Source organism: Podarcis filfolensis (assembly GCF_964270895.1).
Source record: "Podarcis filfolensis genome assembly, chromosome: 9".
In the NCBI taxonomy this organism is placed as follows: Eukaryota; Metazoa; Chordata; class Lepidosauria; order Squamata; family Lacertidae; genus Podarcis; species Podarcis filfolensis.
In genome coordinates this window covers 38709035-38731460 of record NC_139610.1, presented here as the reverse complement: position 1 = coordinate 38731460, position 22426 = coordinate 38709035, and the positions used below count along the sequence as shown (strand labels likewise).

Sequence of the window (22426 nt, the reverse complement as noted above, 5' to 3'; positions counted from 1 at the left end):
TTCACTTAAAAGGTTAAGCCATGGATTGTTTAATCAATACGTGGCCTGCCTGAACACCCTGATGCAGCCCAGCAAACTAATAATGGTTTGTTTTCTGACAATGATGTGAAGCCATAGTTTGGCTTTGACTTTCTAACGCGCTTAACCATAGTTTATTTGTCCACCCCATTCCAAATGCTTGTCAAGCTACAAAGGCACAAGGCAAAAGCAATTTGAAAACAAGCCATGCTTTTGCTTGTTTACTAATTTGAGAGACAACTAGTGGTTGGTTGAACCACGGTTTAAGCTTTTTGTGTGAACACAGCCTCTGCTTGACACCAAGCAGCGTGAGCTGCGGGAGAAAACTCTTTGGATCCAGAAGTATCTGGATGCCCACACCCTTATTTTCACAGGAACAGGAGGGGTTTAATCAAGAGCAAGTCCCTTTCCTGCCCCCAGAATGCACATTTTGCCACCTTCCTCATCCACACATAGATGTGGCATTTAGACCCACAAAGCACTACATAATCTTCTCTACCAGGATGAGCTACATGTATTTGCATAAACTGACAAAAATTTAAAAAGCTAAGTACAACTGTAACCCCTTTTAATTTTCAGCAATTTTTCATTTTTCTCCCTTTGAGTGTGAAGGTATTTCCCCCTCTAATATAGACATTACCGAGACAGCAGTCAACATAGTTTGACGAAAAAGCACGCCTTAAACTACCCATTAGGCACTTAAACAGTGGTAGGGATGCAATCTTTTTTTTAAAAAAAAATGGACAGGAAGTTTCACTGAAGTTTCATCTTAATTTCCAATTATAATTTATTCAGACAAATCATCCAGTACTAACAAAAAAGATAAAGACACTCAATACAACAACTCTATTATCAGCAGTCCGTTTCATTTTGTTTTGTAAGCTAAGCACTGTGAATCCAAGAGTACAACGTTGTGTGGATGAAATATCAAGATAAAGGCTACGCTACCTTTCAAGTTGGTCCACTGAAAGGCATCTTTTCAAGAGTCAATGTTGTGTTTTTAGGTATATGTGCTGGGAACCAAACAAGAGTCTGTCTGAACACAGGAGCTATGAAGACTTTATTTTTAAGTTGCTGAGCTGGAGTCCAAGAATTGTGTTGCAGTTCTCCTTGCGCACTTTTCTTCTTCACAAAAAAACTTTTTATTGTGCTTTAGTAGAAGGTCAATGGCTATCACTTCACTACTTGAGCACAATGGTGAATTGAAACAAGAACTCATAGCTGTTTGGACCGACAAAGCTACCAGTATGTCTAAGCCAATAAAGCGATTTGTTCATTAAAGCTACTAATAAAGCAACCTTTTGTTAGTCTATGAAACATCAGAAGCCTCAGAGAATGCATCTAACTGCAATATTTCTGGCTTTCCCACAAACTCTAGAAACGTCTCTTAAAACAAGTTCAAGGCTTAGTATTTTGATTTTCATATAGGTTGAACACACTAGTTGCATTTAATAATTCCATGTTCATGTAACAGAAAGCCAGGTTAAGGCACAGCTAAAATGCAAAAGCTGTCAATAAAGCCAACAGTAACAACGTATACTTTTGAAACAGAGTAAATAAAATTACATGACTCTAAAAAAGGAGAAAGCGTTTGATAAGGGACGCACTAACAGCACCCATGATGCTGCTTGACCAAGTTGTGGGTGTCTGTTTACTGGGCCAAGAGGTAGGAGTCAACTTGCTTCATTCCAGTTAAGTTTAACACTGGCAGCTTTGTGGATTTTGCCCATCCTGTATTTGTTGACTGACAATATAAGCCAATAGGATACCCTCTATTTTAATGCATTTCTAACTACCCTTTGAAAGCCACTCCCCCTAGATCTTATGCACTTTCCTTATGCATATTTTCCTCAGTCCATGGTCCATTGGTCATCTATAAAAGAACCAAAGCACTAACCAGAATTAAGATTAAGCTCGGGATTAAGAGCTCTCTCCAGAATGTAACTAACATGTAGCCTAGTCCTCAAAAGGGTATGCCATAATAAATCTGCTAGTCTTTTAAGGTGGTAAAAGACTTTGTGCTGTTTTTGCTCCCCTCTGGAAGCTATTATCAAACAGGATAGTAAGGCTATCCTCCCAACCTCACAATCGTTATGCAGGCATACATCACAATGCAAATACACTGATAATCAATTCTTGGTTGATTGGGGCAGGGCAGAGGTGACAGAAAATAAGAGGGATGTGTGAAAAAATCAGTATGCAGAATCTAGAAAATTAATGGGGAATAACAGGATGTAGCAGGGCCTGGGAGAGAGAAAAATATAGGAGCATGCATGGAATGTTACGAAATAATACAAACCAAGAGGAAGAGCTAAATGGTCTAAACCATCACGTTACTTGCTGCACTGCAGATTCAACTGATCTACAAAGGCCACAGTCCAATGCACATTTAAGAGGGATCAAGTCCCACTGAATTTATTTCTAAATGAGTAGGAACAAAACTGAGCTCCAAAACAAAAACATAGGTGCAGACTGTGGGTTCTTTCGTACATGTATGTGTATCACTCAATTACTAATTCAGATGCTACACATTCAGAATGTTTAGAATTATAAGACTGAGGCTAACCTCCACCTTCTTTCCCTTCTTCTGTTATGTTTTTGAGTTTCTAAGTCCCACTGAGTTCAATGGCACTGTCTCCCAGGTATGTGAGTATATGACTGCTGCCTTAAATAGTCAAAGGGCAACGTAATGAGAACAGAAATTGTGCTCCGGCGGCATGGCAGCAGCAGGAGGCCCCATTAGCTAAAGTGGTGCTTCAGGTTAAGAACAGTTTCAGGTTAAGAACCAACCTCCGGAACGAATTAAGTACTTAACCCGAGGTACCACTGCACACCAGAATGGTGTTTACATGAACGTACAGCAACAGGAAGCAAATGTTGGACACACCACATGAATTTCAATAAGAGTTCTGATGGTGAAGCTATAGATAATACGTTGAAGTTTGGACTGCAAGAACATTAACACTACTAAAATGCTGGATTTGTTTTATTGACAAGAGTTCAGCCACCTGTTTAATACTTCACAGAAATGCCATACTTCTATACCAGAAATTGAATAATAATTAAATTAGCCATTTAAATGGCAGTTTGTGAACAACTGAGCTTTTTTTTTTTTTTACTGACTACAAAGAATAGCACTACAACACAGAGGATACCATTCCTGCAACATCCAAGCAGTAAGCAGATCCAGTAGAAATCCAGGTTTAGATGACCACTCAGGGATGCTTCCTATAAGGTACTGTATTTTTAAACTCCTGAAGTTTAGCAGCTGGCTTTGTGCAAGACACTACTCTCAGCATAAGGTACCTCACACACTTATGCAACTAAAATACTAGTTGCAGCTTTGAAAGAATACAAGGATGCAAAAGTAACAAATGCATTCCTTTTTTAAATGCTGTTTTTTCAACAACAAAAAGTCATATGAACACAAACTAAAGCAAATTAGTTCTAATTTACACCAATTTCCTGCTTATTCACACTTTCATACCCACAATACTAAGTCTCTTGCCATCCACTTCAGCTACAAATCAAACCTTAATCAAAGATAAATTCTCCAACTTAGTTTCACTTTAAATAGTAGTAGTTTCTGGGCCTTTTTTTACCCCCAAAGAGGCAACTTTTGCTTCCAGGCCTTTCCCATCTCACTGCATATGCTGTTCTTGGCAAGCTTCCAGCTTTGCTCTAAAAGCAGTCTTGGCTATATTTTTCCCTCCAGCGAAGTGCTTGGACAGCTCTGGATTTTCCCTTTTCTGAAAAAGGGAGGGGGGAAATGGCCTATAAATACAATTTGTCTTGCCTTCTATAAAGGCAAGAGGAAACGTTAAAGAAAATACATAGCTAAAAATAAATCTTGAATACCTGTAAAAGTAATGGCAGAGTGAGAAACAAGCGCCTCACATTGTCCTGACTTGTAAAAAGAACAGAAGTAAGCCACTAAGCATGCCACAAATACACACAGGCTAAATAATAATAAAAAGTAGAAGACTTATCCACACACTCAGGAAACAGGATAAAACTGTTTTTGAAACACATAGTGAGTAGTGGATCCTGTCTGCACCACAAGTCTCCACAAGTCTGACAACGTCTAAATGGCACGTATTTCCCTCTGTGTATTTTCAGGGATATATTTGTAGAAATTCACTCAAAAGCAGATGTCGTATCAAATACAAGGGCACCTGGGGCAGAGAAAGAGGGATCCTCCTTCCCACACATTGATTAGGCAGAGTTTTCTGAACGCAGGACAACACCCAGGGCTTCACACATTGCGGCTGGGTGAATAGCAAAGTAAAGAACAACATATGGATACAGTTTTTAGAGCTAAAATATTTTTTAAATCTCCCTGAGATTTAACTGAAGAGTAGTTACATCAGGCTAGACAAATGGTCCATGTAACTGGGTAAGTAGCACAGAGTGATTGCAAAAGAAGGTTTAGACCGTAACAATGAATACGCAGAAACACCACAGCTGTATTTCATCGCTTTGTAACATACTCAATACCTCCTCATTAAGTCTTGAGAAATGGAAGAGATTCAATCTCATCAGGAAATACAGAACGATAATTAGTAAGCATAAAAAGAAAACAAACTATTAGCTGTAGAAAACACCTATCTTAGGTCACATAACAGAAAAGGCCTTAATATTTCACAAGTACACTAAAAAAATGGAACACCAAATTTCATCATTATTACACACAAGAGGTCAAGCTCTCTACTTAACCTCAGACTCTGCACAGAGCCAGACTGGGGCTACAATCTAACACAAAAGCCCACTAAAGTCAGTAGACTTAAGTGTAACTAGCTCTGGGATGGATTGTGACCAATAAATTTGGTTTCAAATCATGCCATTTAAAGGTGTTTCATGTTTTTGTTCTAGGAAAGCACTGGGGGGTACATGTGGCCTCCAATGAGTTGCTGGCTTCCCCCTGCCATGATCCCTGATCAATGTCCATGCCAGGACTGATAGGAATAGGAGTCCAACAACATAAAGAATAGGAGTCCATGGGTTCCCCATCCCTGTTTTTGGAATAAGCCTAAGGAGCAGTAGTGAAACCATTGTTCCCCATAAAACATTTCTCACAATGAGCTGCCATATAAGAATAACTGCACAATGAGGCAGTGACGTAGGTTTGCTGGAAAGCTTGGATTAGGGTAATTTGTATCAGAAAATTTTGTTTGGATTTTTAAAAATGTGTGATGCCCTAGAGTAATCCAATTAAGCCTGTTTATTTTACTTGTACTTAGTAACCAAAGCAAAAAATATTGAAAATGCCAACCTTAGCTGATATTTATTTAAAACTTGCATCCTTTCTTTGTTACTAAAGCTAACGCTATTCTAGGCTGCATCAACAGAAGTATAATGTCCCAATCAAGGGAAGTTCATAGTACAGCTCTATTCAGCCTTGGAAAGACCACAACTGGAGTACTGCATCCTGTTCTGGGCGCCACAATTTAAGAAGGATATTAACAAGCAGAGTATCACCAAGATAATAAAGGGCCTGTAAACCAAGTTTGATGTGGAATGGTTGAGGAGCTGAGTATGTTTAGCCTGGTAAAGGAGGTAGGACATCCATCTTCAAATAGCTAAAGGGCTGTCGCATGGAGGATAGAGCAAGCTTGTTTAGTCCTGCTCTGGAGGGTGGGACCCAGACCAATAGATTCAAGTTACAAGAAAAGAGATTCTGTCTAAACATCAGAAGGAACTTTCTGACAGTAAGAGTTGTTTGACAGAGGAACAGACTTCTACAAGAACTTCCTTGGAGCTTTAAAGCAGAGGTTGGGTGGGTCATCTGCCAGGTATGATTTAGTCAAGAATCCTGCACTGCAGGGGGTTGGACTAGATGACCCTCAGGGTAGCTTCCAGCTTTACAATTCTATGATTCTATGAATTTATGAAATGGGAAATGTCCCATTAAAAAATTAAAACTTGTACGCCCCACAACCATGTAGTGAAGACTTTGAAAACAACCTGACTTTGCTTAGTTACCCCTGTAATATTTGATTACATGAAGTGCAATCCTCAGCATCCCTCAGAAGCAAGCCCTACTGGTTTCAGTGGTACATGTGCTTGGGGCTGCAGTCTTAGATCACAAGATTGCTCACCATTCTTGAACTTCTCGTTAAGGAAGAGATGCTAAGCTTCCAAGGATCTCCAAGAAACTCCATGAAATCAAAACACATACTTGGGTAGTGTAATCCATCACCTTATCTCCTACAAATCCTTTACTGCTGGGGTCCAGGATGACAATAATGAAATTTGCATTGATCAAGAAAGCTAAGTAATTGTTTTCAAAGAACTTCCCACGTTATCTCAAAATTATCCTTAAGTTGGAACAATTATTTTAGAATCCAAAACTTTATCCAAATACAATGTTTTCAATTAGGTTTTCCATTAGTACGTTTATCACAGGTTAATACCATCTACCATTATGTTGCCACTCATCGAGTTCTATGATGGCTGTTGTTTACTTTTCTAAAAATTTAGTTGTCTCCCTTTTGCTACTTTATGTCTAGTACTACTTTCAGTATCACTTCTGTTTAGGAATTTACCACATGCAAGTATACTCAGCAAATTTACAGGGGAGGGGAATATTTTTTTTAAGGGTTTTAACCAGAGACAAAGAAGAGCATTTTACTCTCCTGCTACATATCCATTCAATATATATCACTACTTTATAAGAGACTCTGAAGTCAGCTAAGGTTTCCAAATATTCTGCCTGCATTAAGAATGCAGCTGAAAGGGGCTTTTCTTCCTGATACTCCTACCAAGATCTAAAGGCTACTGTATGGCTGAGCAGCAGAACTGAGAGTGGTTAGGATCCTTCTTCACAGCTCCTTTTCTCGCACTGCAACCTGAAATATCACAAAATGAGAACATAAACCATACCACAAAAAGGAATGGTGAAAGGGATCTGTCAACAGCAAATCAATATGAAACCTTGACAGAGGAACAAATTTAATGCTGTAGAATTCATTCCTTAAAGAATCTGAAGGCAAGATTTCCAAGCCTAAACAATTGAAAAGACTACCTGAATCTCTTCTACCTGGAGTCTCTGGTCTACAAAAGTACAGTGATATACTTACTGTTTATACCTGTCTCAATTCAGATGCTAGAAGAATGGTCTCATCGAAAACCTGAACTCCTAGAATCTATTATGTCTTCAACAATGCAAGTTTAAAAAGCAGAGCAATGTTGTAAAGCTAAGCACTCTATAGAAAGTTATTGAAATGGGATAGACAGCCAGCTAGACAACCTCATTTTGCCCCATTTATGCATATGTGATATAGTGCAGCCTTTAATTACATGATTACATATTACTTTAGCTATACAACTCCTACATTGTTCAACATTCAGGATAGGCAGTGTTTATAAACATATCTGCATATTAGTGAGGCTGTTTTAGGACACCTCCCTTGTTTGCTGTAGAAGCAGACATTCAGAAACAGTAAGCAGAAACTACAAAGCGTCATACTTTAAGCAGATGAATGTCACTTCAGAAAACACACATAAACCACACAAACAGATATGTGAATTGAGTTTAAAAGATAGTGAATGTTATCCAGCCCAGTCGTACTCAGAGTAGACCCCATTAATGCAAAGATAAGCCAAACCTTGACCTGGTGTGAATAAGCAAATGTGCAGGCTCACAGAGAAGACAGCAGCTGCTCCTGCCCTCCTTCCCAGGACCTGCTTCAACCCAAGGCTAAGCTGTGGTTTGGTTCAGCATTACTTCCAAATCTGGGCTCATGCCTTGCCTTGCCTTGCCTTGCCTCTAAGGTTTGCTCTTCATTTTCTGCTCAAGGTTTCTCTGGACAAGACAAGCCATGAATCTGGGTTCAAACACAACAAACAGATGGACAGATCCATGCAGAAAGTAGTTTACATAGCAAATTCCTGAAGTAATTCCAGCAGTTTTAATCATGCCAAAACAAGTGACTCTTTTTTTGCTATTTATGATGTTGGGCTTAAAGTTGCCAAAATTATATGGTGAGCTATTCACACAAACTGCTTGCTATGTGAAGCTGCCTCCGTATGGCTGAGCTATTTAGTTACATGGATAGTCAAAATCAGCTATATGAAATGGCAACCATTTCAGAGGCTCTTTCAAGTAACATCATTGTGGAATCTATAACCTGTGAAGCAGCTCTTAACCACTGAGTGGTAGCTGCAAATGTGGTTGTACCCTGTTACAATCCCCATTCTTCAATCACTTACGAAATATGAATGTCAGATTGGGCACAAAAGGGGAGAAAAGTCAAGAAGAAACCTGTGTACTTCTCCACAAATAGTTATATTGTAAACAGACTATTCTGACAGTTGCCTAACCAAATATTAAGCTGTGTGACATTACCTTCCATAATTAAGGCTGCTGTAGCAGGTGTATTTTGTAGGCTCTTGCAAAAAAAAAAAAAAGTGGCACAATAAACACGTTACTCTTCAAGCTACCACTGAACTCTTGTTCTTGCCACAAAAGGCCAACACTGCTACTCTTCTTGAACATACTGAGAAGGTAATTGCTCAACCCATCCCAAATGTAACTGGGGTGAAACTGTTTGGTTGACAACACTCATACTTAGCCTTAATCTAGAATCAAGATGAAAGACAAAGTGCAAGTCAATGGATGAGGTAGCTTCTGAGAGGGAAAAATCTAGAAAGGAAGCAGCAAAAAAAAGTGAAGAGAAGGCATGGCAAAGAACTGACAGAAATTACTTGGAAAGGCCAGAATTTAATGGCTCTTTTGAAATCTCAAAGAATGTAGAAACATGTCATCATCACCATCTCCTAGTAGCAATGGCTTCTTGTCAACCACAAATATCAGAAGGTAGGATGAATGGGCAGAGCACAAGATGACACAAATGACAAAGGCTACATTCCACATTAGTCGTATTCAAAGCAGGCTCATTGAAATTAATGAATATGACTAACTTAGGTCCATTAATTTCATGAAGTCTCCTCTAAGTAAAATTCAGTTGCCTATAACCAACAGTCTTTTGAAAGAAAGGTTCATTACCTTACTCAGCTTTTTCTTGTGGCATGAACAGGTTTTGATACTAGAAAGACACAAATGAAAAGAAGGGGATATGCTAGCCTAAGTAGACCATAAAGAACAAAAGCCATTTTTAACTTAAGATGTTCTAAGAAAAGTGTAAGACTGTGAGCTAACCAATTCTAGGACAAAAATAAATATGCACCAAGTATGTTCTCTTAGATGTGTCATTTATTTTAATAGAATTTACTTTCAGGGAAGTGCTTTTTGGCACCATAATCTAAGACTGAAGTTAAGCACATCAGCAGAAGTGCTACTAAAACACAGATAAACGGAATGAGATGATCCACCAGGTTGTTATATTGTATGTTTTGAAGAGGTGAACTAGAGTACAAAATCTAACAAATGGTACAAGTCCAGTATAGCATTAGCACCTTTAAAACTGTACTGTCCACTACACTTCCTCAGGAACTTAAGAAACCTGTTTTACTAGTAGTTATTTTTAAACAAAGAGTTTGCACAATACAATTACATAGTGAGACAGTGTGCAAAACATAAGCATTAGTGTAGCTCTTTAAAAGTGGCAGAAAATATTCAAAAGTGATACTTCACTGGCTTTACTATATTGAAATGATTGATACAGCAAAAGGACAAGGAAAAGAATATGGCTAGGAGGTTAAGGGACATGGATAGAGAATGAACCACACTTGATCAAAAACAGGAAAAAACCAAGTGAACAACAGTTCTCCATTGGAAAAACACACTGGAAGATATGTAAATGAAAAAAGCAATGCCAACTGCAGACACGAAAAGAAGAGAAAGAAAAATAGTGGAAACATTAAATGAGCTAAGACCTAATGCATAAAACAAATCAACAACAATTATTTTAAAGTGTGTGATCTCATGTTAGTGTCTCTGAAGTTACATTTAACATTAAAGCTGCAATCTATACAAACTGGCCTTGAAGTAAGTCCTGTTTAATTCAATGGGACTTATTTCAGAGCAGAATTTTATTTAATTTTTATTATTTCTTAAGAATGCTTGTTGCCGGCCCCCTTCAGCTCAATGGAGGCCAGTGTGGGGAACAAAATACATATCACATAAAACACAATGGACCATGCAAACAAATTAAAACAATAAAACAAATTAAAACCACACACCAGAGTTACATACCATCCATTAACTGAAACACTAACACCCCAGTCCTAACCATTTCTACTCAGAAGTCAGTCCTACTAAATTCAACTGGGCTTACTCCCAAATAAACAGGGATAGGATTGCAATCTTAGGCTACAATCCTAACCCAAACTATGAGGGAATAAGCAGCTCCACTGAATGTAACAAGACTTACAAAGTTTGTTCTTGGTGCCAAAATGATAGAAGTGATGGCACCAACTGCACTTTCAAGAGGAGGGCATTCCACAAGTGGGGTGGCAGTGCAGGAAAACCTCTCCAGTGGTATGCAGAGAAGGGCATCCTCTGAATATAGGCAGGATGATATAGGGCTGGGGTGGAGAACCTGTGACCCTCAAGATATTATTAGACTACAAATCCCATCAGCCCTCGCTGGTATGAGATGATGAGAGTTGTAGTCCAGCAACTCTTGGCAGGCCACAGTGCCCCATCTCTGATATATGGGAGAGATATTCATTCAGTTATTCGAGTCACAAGTCACTTAGCACCAGCATCTTGAATTCGGCCCAGAATAAAATGGGCAACCAATGTAACTCCTTCACAGGATAGCACTCTAAGTAATTTTTAAAAGCAAGTTACACTAATTATTAAAACATGGTCACATTAATTTCCATTTATGTTCTGTGTTCTGATATAAAAATGGCAACTGCACGGAGCAATACAAATCATGTTTACTCAGAAGTAAATTCTACTAAATTCCACTAGCAAACCAATCCTAACCCTAGTCATGAAGCAGCACAGCAGGTTGTGACAACAATGCTGCATCTTTAGCCCCACTGCTCATGCAGGCAGGAGCAAAAGGAAGGGAAGGGGGACCCTGTTTCATGCTATGCCTGGCTAGAGATGATGCGAGGATTGGGCCAAATAAGGCCCAATGTCATCAGGTGACTCTAGTGCAACCAATTCTGCAGGTGACTGTCTATGCAAATCCCCCCAATGTTACTTTTAGTGGAGTTGATTACATTATTTATACCTTGCCCATCTGGTTTCCCCAGCCACTCTGGGCGGATTACAGCATATCGAAAAACATAATAAAAACATCGAGCATTAAAAGCCTCCCAATACAGGGCTGCCTTCAGATGTCTTCTAAAAGTTGTGTAATTCTTTAACTCCTTGACATATGAAGGGAGGGTGTTCCACAGGGGGGGCGCCACTACCAGGAAGGCCCTTGGTTGTTCTCCAGACACCATAAGGCTAGAACTCCCATCAACTTTAGCCAGCATGGCCAATGGTTAGTGATGATATAATTTGTTAGTTCTTAGTTCAACAACATCTGCAGAGCCACAAGTTCCCTACCCCTCATTTAGGACTTCAGAATATCAACCCAATCCATGTTTATTTTGAAGTCCTCACAGAGTTCAATAGTACCAAATAAATGCTGTAACAATGCAATCCTATGAATGTTTACTCAAAAGTATGTTGCGCTGTATTCAACAGTCACATAACGAAAGATATGGCAAGCCAAACATTCCAATACTTGCACCAACCCACTGGTGGATAACAATATGGAGCTAAAGTTTATACACGTGTGTTGACCATAGTGAGTCTTCTGGTACAACTCCTACTATTAAACAGAGAGAGAGAGAGACAGATGAAAATTATGCAGCGTACTCTTGAACATCAGGCCGACAAGATGATTTTCAAAATATGGACAGAGTGGGTTTCTTAAATAAAATGTAACTCATATATAGTTATAAACTTAAGGCAGCACACACATTTAAACTGCATTAAAACTAACTTAAGATAATTTCTGATATAACTTTGCAGTGCAAGGTGCTATTGCATATTAAAAATGTACAGAGTGTATTCAAATCTCAGACTTTTCAAGTGCTCAAGACCAATTGAGGCTGAATGAATCCTACCCTTGCCCTGCTTATCTTCAGACCATCCAAACCGGAAGATACACCCAGTACCTCACAGTAGTCAACATCAAGTCCCTGTAAGAAAAACAGGCATATACCTGGTGGAGGGACCAAAAGTATGCAAAACTACTTTTTGTAGCTGGTAAGGGGGGGGGCTGCGGGAGAGGGGGTGAAAAAGAGAGAAAGAGTCTTAACACTTGGAGCAAACACGATGTCCGAAGTCGTCCCTTGATTGGCTCTCTCCAGCCCTTCTCTTTTCATTAAGCTACCCAACAAAGCCATTTAAAGCTCCCCTCGAGATGCACCCATCGTTTCCGCCTGACCCCGATGGAGAGATTTCTCGGCCACGGCTAAGAGGGAGGGTCAGTTAGCGCAGCAGACCGTGCAGAGCGCCCGGCAACGTGAGGCGCATATGAAACGAGGGGCAGCGGCGGCGGCGGCGGCTGCCCTTCACACCCCACCAAGTGCCGCGCCGGGCACAGCCGAAGCATCCCATTCCCTTTTCCCATCCTTCCCGCTCCCCGCCCCCTTTCCCTTGTTCCAACCGGGAGGAGCGGAGGAGGAGGAGAGAGGGTCGGCATCCACGTGCACCGTCCGCGGAGCCCGGTGGTGGGATGCTGCAGCAGATCGGAGCGACAAACCCACCGCACCTTCCGTCCCACCGGTTGTTACTCACTTCGGGAGGGAGAGCGGAACGAGAGAGAGGTCGGTCGATCAGCGGAGCCGGGCTGGGTTTCCTGCCGTGACCGTAGCAGACGTGGGGCCGAGAGGAGAGCGTGGCCGCCGGGACCACCGCTGCTTCTTCGCCCGCGGCGTGGCGGGCCGGTGTGGGCTGGGCAGCAAGTTCAACGCGGAGGAGGAGAGTCGGCTCGGGGGTCTCGGAGGCGCACAGCTGGAAGGTGCAGGACGGGTCCTCGCCGGCTCCGAGGGATCCTCAGTCTCAGCAGCAGCAGCAGCAGCAGCGAGCCCGGGGTCGCTTCACATGGAGCCGTCGGCGCCTCCACCTCCTCCAGCACAGCGCTGCCCGCCGCTTCCCCCCGGGGCCAGCGCGGCCACCCCCGGCCTTGGAGGGGGAGGCGGCGAGTGGGTCGGGCCGCGGCCCCAGCCCGGCTCTGGCTCTCATACACTCTCTCCGGGGGTCTCTGCCGCCGAGGGCGCTGCTAGGGCCCCAGCCAGGCAGAGGCAGCGCGGAAGCGGAGCCGGACGGCCAGGCTCAGCGCCGCTCCCGCCCCGCTCCCAGGCATGTGGGTGACTGAGTCTCCGCGCTGGGTCCGGGCGCTCCGCCGAGGGCGGCGGCGGGAGTGTGAGGAGGAGAAGGAGAAGGGAGCGGGGCAAACGAGGAGCCGCTTCTGTTTCAGGAGGGGGAAAGGGGGCAGAGGCTCGCGCGCGCAGCCACGGGACGGTCCGGCTGCCTAGTCGCGCTCGGGAGCCGCTTGTTTTCTGTCCCTCACGCGAGCGCACACAGTCAGCGCTGAGGAGGAGGGAGGAGGAAAAGAAGGGACGGCCCGTCGACGGCGGCGCGGGAAGATGACACCAGCCGTAGCCTGGCAACAGCAACCCCCCCTCACCCGCCGCCGCCGCCGCCTCCCGGTGCGAAGTAATGACGTAGAGGGGTTGCTACGCAGGGTTGGCTAGGGGCGGGGTGCTGATGCTGCGGAACGGTGTCGCCCCGGACACTGGGGTGAGTCGAGGAGGAGAAGACGCCTCGCTCTGCGCAGCCGCAAACTGGTCGGGTGGGGAGATTAACCTCTTCGACGCCGGACCAGCCCTGGATATTTGAGAGGAGGAGGCTGATAGAAGGCAACGCGACCGTGAGGGACCCTCAGGGACGGCCTGTTGCCGAGATGGTCCCGAGGCTCGTGCTGCCAGGGCGGAGACATGCTCGATGCAAGGCAGCACCTTTAACTCTGGTGTCGCGGGGCTCCGAACTTGGATGCAAAATCCCTCTTCAGTCGTGAAGCTTCCCTGTGTGATTCGTCAGCAGCTGTCAGTCTCTGCTACCTCACAGGGCTGTTGTGAAGATAAAAGCATCGGAAGGAAGGGAGTTGGCCACCGAGGCAAAGCTTCTCCCCCGTTACCCTCTCCCCACTCCACTGAGAGTGCTTCACATTGCAAACACTTATAAAATATATGTTCTGAGTAAGCAAGGCTCATGATCTGTGTTGGTCCCGCGGTTAGCCCAAGTGAAGTGATCGTGTTGCCCGTCTTGAGGCTCACCTGGGCTTGCAATACCTTGCATTGTATGGTAGAAGTGCAATCGAGCACTATGTAGCCCGGAAGTACGCACATGTAATGATCAGCTATTTTTTAATAATAATAATATGGAAGAAATTTATTAGACTACTGTGGCAAAGCACATGGCTGGTTAACCTGAGGAAACTAGCTCACCGCATTTGAATAATGAGGTATTTCCCTGCCCATCACTCTATAAAAATTACAAAATCTAATGAAACTATGCAAAGCTTACTAATTTTTTGCAAGAGGGTATGAAGAAAAGATAGAACATCCTGGGGATTTGGCAGTGCTAGCACAAATGTTATGCATCCGAAAGGTCCCAATTCTGACATCTCCAAATTAAGATTCAGGAAGAGAAATACCTCAGACAGAGCTGCTGCCAACCACAGCAGACTATATTGGTTTAGAAGAGCCAGATAGTCTGACCCAATATGACAGTTTTGTTCATAATTCTTGCAGAAATGCCCACCCCACTTCCATCGTAAGGCAACTTACGAACTATCTTGTTCTAAGGGAAGTCAAGAAAAGACAGAACAGCCTGCACATAACCCAGCTAAACAGAGCAACACAAAAAGCATATATTGAAGCTGTCAGTTAGCCCGTGACAAGCATGGGAGGCAGCTATTGCTAACAAATGTGAAGCCCACTTTTATTTGTATTCTCAGCATTTTTATTGTATTTTGCCTCAGGCACGCTTTTTAGCAGAGGACAATTCAAAAAAGCAATCAATAAATAATGTGTTGTCTGCCTCTTAAGGATTTGTAAACTTCAGAGATGCTAGTTCAAAACCCTGATTTAAAATAATAAATAATAAGTGTATTCCACCTACCTAATTTCAGGAGATTTGGAGGCATAGAGTCAGGGACAGTGGTGAAACTAGAGTGATCACTGAATTCTATACAAAAATAACGCCAACCCAGAATATATCAGGGATACAAACATTATGCAAACTAAATATTTAATTAGCAGGCTGCATTGCATTATATTCAACAGTTTGTTTGCCTCTATGAGATGAAAATGTGGCCTCTTTATATACATCTATATGACAGCACCATAGAAATAGATAGATGAGGAAGGAAATAGGTAGCATGAAGATTTCATAAGGAGTTACAGTACATTTCAAGATGGTTTGATGTGTTGCATTTGCTGCAAGGCATGGAACTGCATTTCTGTTGAGACAATCATTCTCAGAAGCCCTTGTTCAGTGCACTGTCAGAGATAAGGCAGGTTGCACCAACCAGGAAATGGTTTTCTGTGGTCTTTCGGAAGCTGTCCCTTATATAGGAAGTCTATCTTCCAGTTGCAAATACCGTATGGCCCAATTTATCCATGGCTGTCCACTGGCAAGTAGATCCTACCTACTCAGTGCTCTGCACACCTGGTATCTTATTTCAACTAGGCTCTCAGCTGCTCTACATGCAGTGTTAGCAACAGGAGCCACCTGAGCTATGGACCCCTGTCATGGTAACAACATAGTTGCAGGTGAGGCAACTGAGTTTAGCAATGGCATGCACACCACCACACCACACAGTAAATTCTTCTTGCTCATTTGATGCCACATTTCAACATAATATGTGCTTAGTGGTGAGAGCCGAATGAGCCACAGATGCTCAAACTTCTCACTGCACCAGGCTGACTACAGCTGCACGAATACTATAAATTTAAAGCACATCCCTGCACAAAAAATCCTGGGAACTGTAGTTTACTCATCACAGAGCTACAATTCCCAACATACTACAGTGCCCCGAATTTGGGGGAGGGGAGGAAATGTGCTTTGAATGTGTTTTAAAGGCATAGGGCAAATATTGTGGGAGTAAAATTCAGAGTCTGTTCCTCCCACAACTGTATTTAAGCAAAAAAAAACCAAATACATACTGTTAAACATGCAAAGCTGAGTCTTGACATACAGCTGTGCCCAAACATCATTTCTATGTCAAGGGGTGGTTCCTAATACTATGCTCCCTTCCCATTCCAGGCCTGTCTCCCCAGTGGCAAAGCATGGGTTGCCAGTGCCCGGAACCAAACAGGGGATGGGTGGGACGGAGGGAAATGGATGGGCATGCATGCTCATTCAACTGCTTAATGGTGTCCACATCACCCAAGAGATCGCAGCTGCAGAGATAGGAAAGGAAGAGTCGTTCCGTTGCCTGGAGAGGTCACTTCCAGGGTTGCATGGAGAAGCCGTTTTCATCATAGCGAAGGAAGCATGCAGCTGTATTGAGGCAGCACTGGGTGTTGAAATTTTGCACTCCTAAAATTTTGCATGTGGGGCAATCGCCCCTGTGCCCCCCCCAACACTACTATGTCTCCCAATTCTAAATATGGCCTGAAGAAGCACATAAATAGTTTTTTAAAAACTCAGGGCAGAAGGAGTAGCTGTGGTCCTTTAAGGATAGTGTTGCTGACAATTCAGATAGCAGCTCCACAGGTAGACTATTCCTGTTGCTCTACCACCAATTAGGGTATTGCACAAAAAATCTACCAGCTGCTTCTGTTAAATCATCAGCAACTGGCCAAAGTCACATGCCTACAACTTTCTCTTACCCTATCAGCAGCATCCAGTGGCTGAAAATGCTTTGTGACATTAGGCTGCAACAAGCGACAGCAATTGCCTGCCCACAGCTCTCATTAAGTAAATTGATATTCAGCTTTTCATCTATAATCTTGGAACTGTCTCATTGGTCTACACTGAAATGATGTAATATTTTAACAGTCCTTCAATAGCATTTGTATATTATATGACTTCCGGGCACTTTTTGCATCCCTGTTCAAGTTTGCCAGGGGCAGAAACAGTTGCCGGTCATGTCCCCCAAATATTTCCTGCTGCCCAAGTCACTCCCATAGTAACAGTATATTTATACACAGCACAAATTAAATCCTTGCTCCCCTAATGATGGTCCTGGCCACGCCTTCACTCACCCAAATTTGTCCTTCTGGAGGTGACCCTAGGCGACTGTTTCCCCACCTTAGTTACATTACTTCATTGTAATGTAGTTAGACTCTCTTGGCTATCCTGCTCAACTTGTATATTTGTGATGAAATAGGCATTACAAAAACACCATCATGCTTCCATTCCTGAAACTAAGCATATAAAAGCAGGAAGAAAACTGAAAAATCTCTATCCTCAGGAAACAGGAATATGAGAGGCTACTTACCATTTATATAATTTATTTCAAGTGTTCAAAGTGCTTCACATACACTATTTCAACAACACTTTAAGGTAGGCCAGTAATGTTATATCTATATGTCAGTTGTGGGGAGGGGCTGGTAAAAGGGATAAAGTTTGAGAAAATAGTAACTTACATAAGGCTATTGGGAAGTCTGTAGCTGGGATGTAAATATTATGAGCCAGCAACTTTCTAGTTCATTCGATTGGCCATTACGCTCCAGAAGCTGACATTAGAAGGTCCAGTTCTCTGTTCTATATTGCCTCAGCTTCAATTTAGCACAGAACAGTCCCTACTTGCAAATAGGCAAAATTGTTTGCTGCTTGTTGATTGGTCTTTCGAGTGTATTGGCCATATGCCTTCATTGCCAATCTATTTGTGGCGAAGTTATGTGATAGCGTACTCGTTTCTTTCCCATTAAGAGGTCATAATGTGGGATACTATTGCAGTCGTTCCCCTCTATGGATACCACTTGCTCAGGATAGCCATTGGACACTTACTAAATCCTTTACAGACCTGACAGTTGGAAGTGTTTACCTCAAATACCTGAGAACTTCCAAGCTGAATAAAGCCAACCAGTCACTGAGGTCTCAGTAAACTTGCTGTTTTTGCTGCCTACCAGGGACTGCAGAAAGGGCCGATTCTCAAGCATCGGAGGGGGGGGTATTCTGTGAGGGACATGTGTGGGCACTGAGTACAGTGGTACCTCAGGTTACATACGCTTCAGGTTACAGACGCTTCAGGTTACGGACTCCGCTTACCCAGAAATAGTACCTCGGGTTAAGAACTTTGCTTCAGGATGAGAACAGAAATCGTACTCCGGCGGCACGGCAGCAGCAGGAGGCCCCATTAGCTAAAGTGGTGCTTCAGGTTAAGAACAGTTTCATGTTAAGAACAGACCTGCAGAACCAATTAAGTATTTAACCCGAGGTACCACTGTATATTCTTCATTGTGTGCGAGTTCTGCTCATAAAAGAGTGGTTGTGATGAGTAAAGTGGGTTGCCTAGTGACTGGTAGTAGAGGGGTCACTGCTGGCTGTAACACTGGGGCTGGTGGAGTGAGGACTCTATGGTGCTGCCTTGCATGTTGTGTGGGTTTAATGCAGGGTGTGTGCTGGAAATGTGTCTCATCAGGGTGAGTTCATTGACACCCTCTGTGTGCCAGGCATCCTCTCTTGCACAGTCTGTGGGAAAGGTTTCCAATAGCTCTGGTGAGTGTGAGTATTAGAGCAAGTGTTGTTTTCATGCCTTTTAAAAAAACGGTTTTGTATTTAATGGTTTTCCCCTCCCAGGCTGAGTGTACATTGGATACAGTGGCTGTTCCACCAGAATAGCGGCATCTAGTCCAGGCGTATAAGATTGTGATATAAGTTCTTCATAAGGGATATGAAGAGGTCGCAAAACCTCCTTTCACACAGATCAACATTAAAAACTCTATAATATTTAGATTCAGAAACATATTTAATCTACCTCTTGTCACAATATTCAGTGTGTGTACTTTGCTGAACTGTATGAGTTTTTGTACCACAGTCCAGGGTTTATATATATATAGTTTATATATATATAGTTAAATGTAAGAACTGTGATATGGCTTTAAACATTGATTGCACGCCTGAGAAATTAAGCTATAAATCACAAGTACGTTGTAAGTGCCTAAATTATTTTCAACACTCACAACATACTAGCTATTAACCATATTTTAAGGTGAACAGTTTATGATTCTTAATAAATCTGTCTATAAACCAATAAATAGTACATAGCTCCATCCTATGAAGGTTGACTCAAAAGTCCTGCTGAGTTCAGCTGGACTTGCTTCTGAGTAAGTATGGCCAGGATTAATTATAGATACAAAGTCTTTTTAGTTTTAGATGCCCGGTGAAAACTTGAAGTGTTGCTTTTTTGTATCAGGTATTTGGAAAAACATACCCAGAAGACATATTTTTCTCTAAACAGATTATTTTTATTGCATTGATTTTGATATTTGATTACCTATTGTTTTGTATATAATATCTTTTTCTTGTGATCTGCCCTGGGGTCTTTTGATGAAGGGTGGGCTATGAGTTTTAAAACCCAATAAACATGTTCATGCAGAAGCAAATCCTACTGAGTTCAACAGGGCTTGCTTTCTGGTAAGTGAATTTAAGATTGTGGTCACTACCATTTAGCAGAAGAATGCAGATCAATCTATGGGGATCGTTTTACTGTTGAAGCAGTTTGAACAAAATCACAGAAGGGTCCTTTGCTGAAATGTCTTTTTAATGAATTGCTTGACTTCATACCAAACAAGACTTAATATTTCATATCCTCAAAATGAAAATATGTTGACTTGGAAACATCTTGCCACTAAACAGCACCCAGTCTAATGCTAATTTTGCCAGATGTATTTATGCCGATGGCTGTATAATATTGGTATTGTCTAATAAGCTCCAACGCATGAACTTTATCTTCATTTTGCAGACTGCTTGGCAATGTCTGAACCTGTTACTGTTCAATTAACATACTAAAAAGGTTTGCTCAAAGGTGTTACGTGGTCTATTAACAATTCAACAGGGGAAATAGCTGTGTACCGGAAGTTTCTTTCGAGGCTAACTAGTGGAGAAACATTTATGACCATTTTGCTTGCAGGGGTGAAAGGGGGACAATGTAAGGAAAGGAAGGAAATTGAAGTTCTGGTATTCACAGCATTCCTTGTGAAAGAGAAATAAACATCCCTTGTGTAACTGATAACACCTTCACATCAAAGCAGCAAGATAGTGTGCTATATTATTTTTCACATGTCTGTAAGCCTAGAGTAATCAAATCTAAAACAATAAGAATTTTCTTCTCAATGCCAGAGTCTCTGCCCCCCCAATTTGCGTGTTCAGACCCAGAGACCTCCCCACTAAATAAAGTCACACTTGACTCAAATTTTAGTTTTGGTTTTGGGCAGAATTTAGGCCACAACTTTCTTGATTACAGAAGGTGAGTGGTTGCATAGGCTGTGGTTCGACTAGCTCCTGCAACCTTGCAGGCAGCGCTGACCCAGGGCACCAGCATAGGTCAGCCAACGGTGAACACCTGGGTAGGCGAACAGCCGGGAACAGATTATGTTCACCACCCAGATGCCCCCCTGGACTCAGGCATAGGCACAACCCCCTCTTGGGGGCTGACCAAACCAGTTGAGTCCTCGGATTCCTTTAATGGAATACCCTTCACATAGGGATGGCGAGACTGTTCTCCCATCCCTATCACCTGAACCAGTGCCTATCTGCCACACAACCGCCTGTATTGGCCAGATTGAACCCAACATCGAGGGACCTACCAATTGGGTGTTGTGGCTGACCAATCTTACCCACCCACAACACAGGTGGTCAGTCTCCAGGTCTCACCACAACACGTGCCCTCTTTTAGGGAGGACACGATTTACCACACACACCAGTTCAACAGATTAGCACAAACTATCAGAAGAGTTAGTAGAAATTTTTCGAAGATTAAGGAAGCATTAAGAGCTGACACCTAGCTTTTCTTCCTGCCTGTATTTTGCTATTAACTACTGCATTTATTCTCCATCTGAATGTCTTTCATTCAAGGCATCTTGAAAGGAATGTCTAAGTTAATACATTATTTCCCCCACCACATTTTTATACCAAATTTAACCCAATTAGATTCTGGCAAAAGAAGAGTTCTTGTTTTCTAATGGGATAATACCATGTGTGTGTGTGTGTGTGTGTGTGTGTGTATGCCATCCTGAGCTATTCAGAAATAGGGTGGGATACAAATACAGTGGTACCTCGGGTTAAGAACTTAATTCGTTCCGGAGGTCTGTTCCTAACCTGAAACTGTTCTTAACTTGAAGCACCACTTTAGCTAATGGGGCCTCCTGCTGTTGCCGCTCCGCTGGAGCACGATTTCTGTTCTCATCCTGAAGCAAAGTTCTTAACCCGAGGTACTATTCTGGGTTAGCGGAGTCTGTAACCTGAAGTGTATGTAACCCGAGGTACCACTGTATGGTCATTATTCAATAAAGGGAACAGTTGCATAAAAATGGACACTTTCCCTGTCTGTGCATCTTTTAATTAATAGTTTATTAATGATCTCAACACACACACACACACAGTGCCTTTTCTTTCCCCCTGTGGTAAATTCATGGGTCAAATAACCACAATTTTTATGAGTAATAAAGAGTCAGGAAGAAACTAGAGAGAAATGTTGAGAAATAGAAAGGGAGGAGGTTGATGCTGGTGATTTTTGTTGTAATTCAGAATTGCACTATGTTCCCCCCCCCCCAATATTTCTCATTAAAGGCTTCTAGGCTTGTAGGCCAGATGTGTTTGTATTTGTAAAGTGTCCCTCCAGTGGTATGGTAAGTTAATTTTAGAATCTTAATGACCTTACTGAGAGGGGTGCCCAGGGAGAGGGCTCTTTTGTTATCCCTGTGTATTATGTCGCCCATTTCAAAATGTGATAAGTCAGTCCTGTGGCATTTGGGCATCCTCCTGCTCATTCTGCAGAATGCAGCAGGCCCTGGACAAGTCCTGCCCTGACAGCACCAGTCCCTCTTCTGCAAGACACAACAGGCATTGCATCACCAGCTCCAACTTAGTGCTGTGTTTTTCATCAAATACTGGTATGCATGTGTCCTAGATTTCCATCCTCTAAGAATCAGTCCCTTGGCTGCTAGAAGATTCCTTTGGAGCCACCACTGGCCTCTCTTCCCACCAAAAAAACCATAGAGGTATAGCTCAATACAGCTATTCTGCCAGGTCCTTCACAAGGAGTTTTGGTAGCATAACTGACAATAGAGTCAATCTCATATCAAAATTAGGACATTACTGAGGAGCTCCATTTCAGGCGATGCACCAAGAATCATATATCTTCAACATTGCAAGTGTGTTAATGTGCTCAGTCTTTTCCCACATCCAACCCACAGAAAGATTTCTGGTGAATGACACATAATTTTGTCCAGCGATGACAAAGTGAAAAGTCTG

At 42.4% G+C, this 22426-nt stretch overlaps 1 protein-coding gene across 1 annotated transcript in view; it reads right to left on the bottom strand.

The window, feature by feature from the left end:
• Positions 1-13580, bottom strand: part of FBXW7 (F-box and WD repeat domain containing 7) — a 122485-nt gene extending 108905 nt beyond the window's left edge. Inside the window, exon 1 of the mRNA XM_083631172.1 lies at positions 12734-13580. The gene's annotated coding sequence lies outside the window, so the exon portion shown is untranslated. The remainder of the gene's footprint in view (positions 1-12733) is intronic.
• Between the last annotated feature and the right edge of the window lie 8846 nt (positions 13581-22426).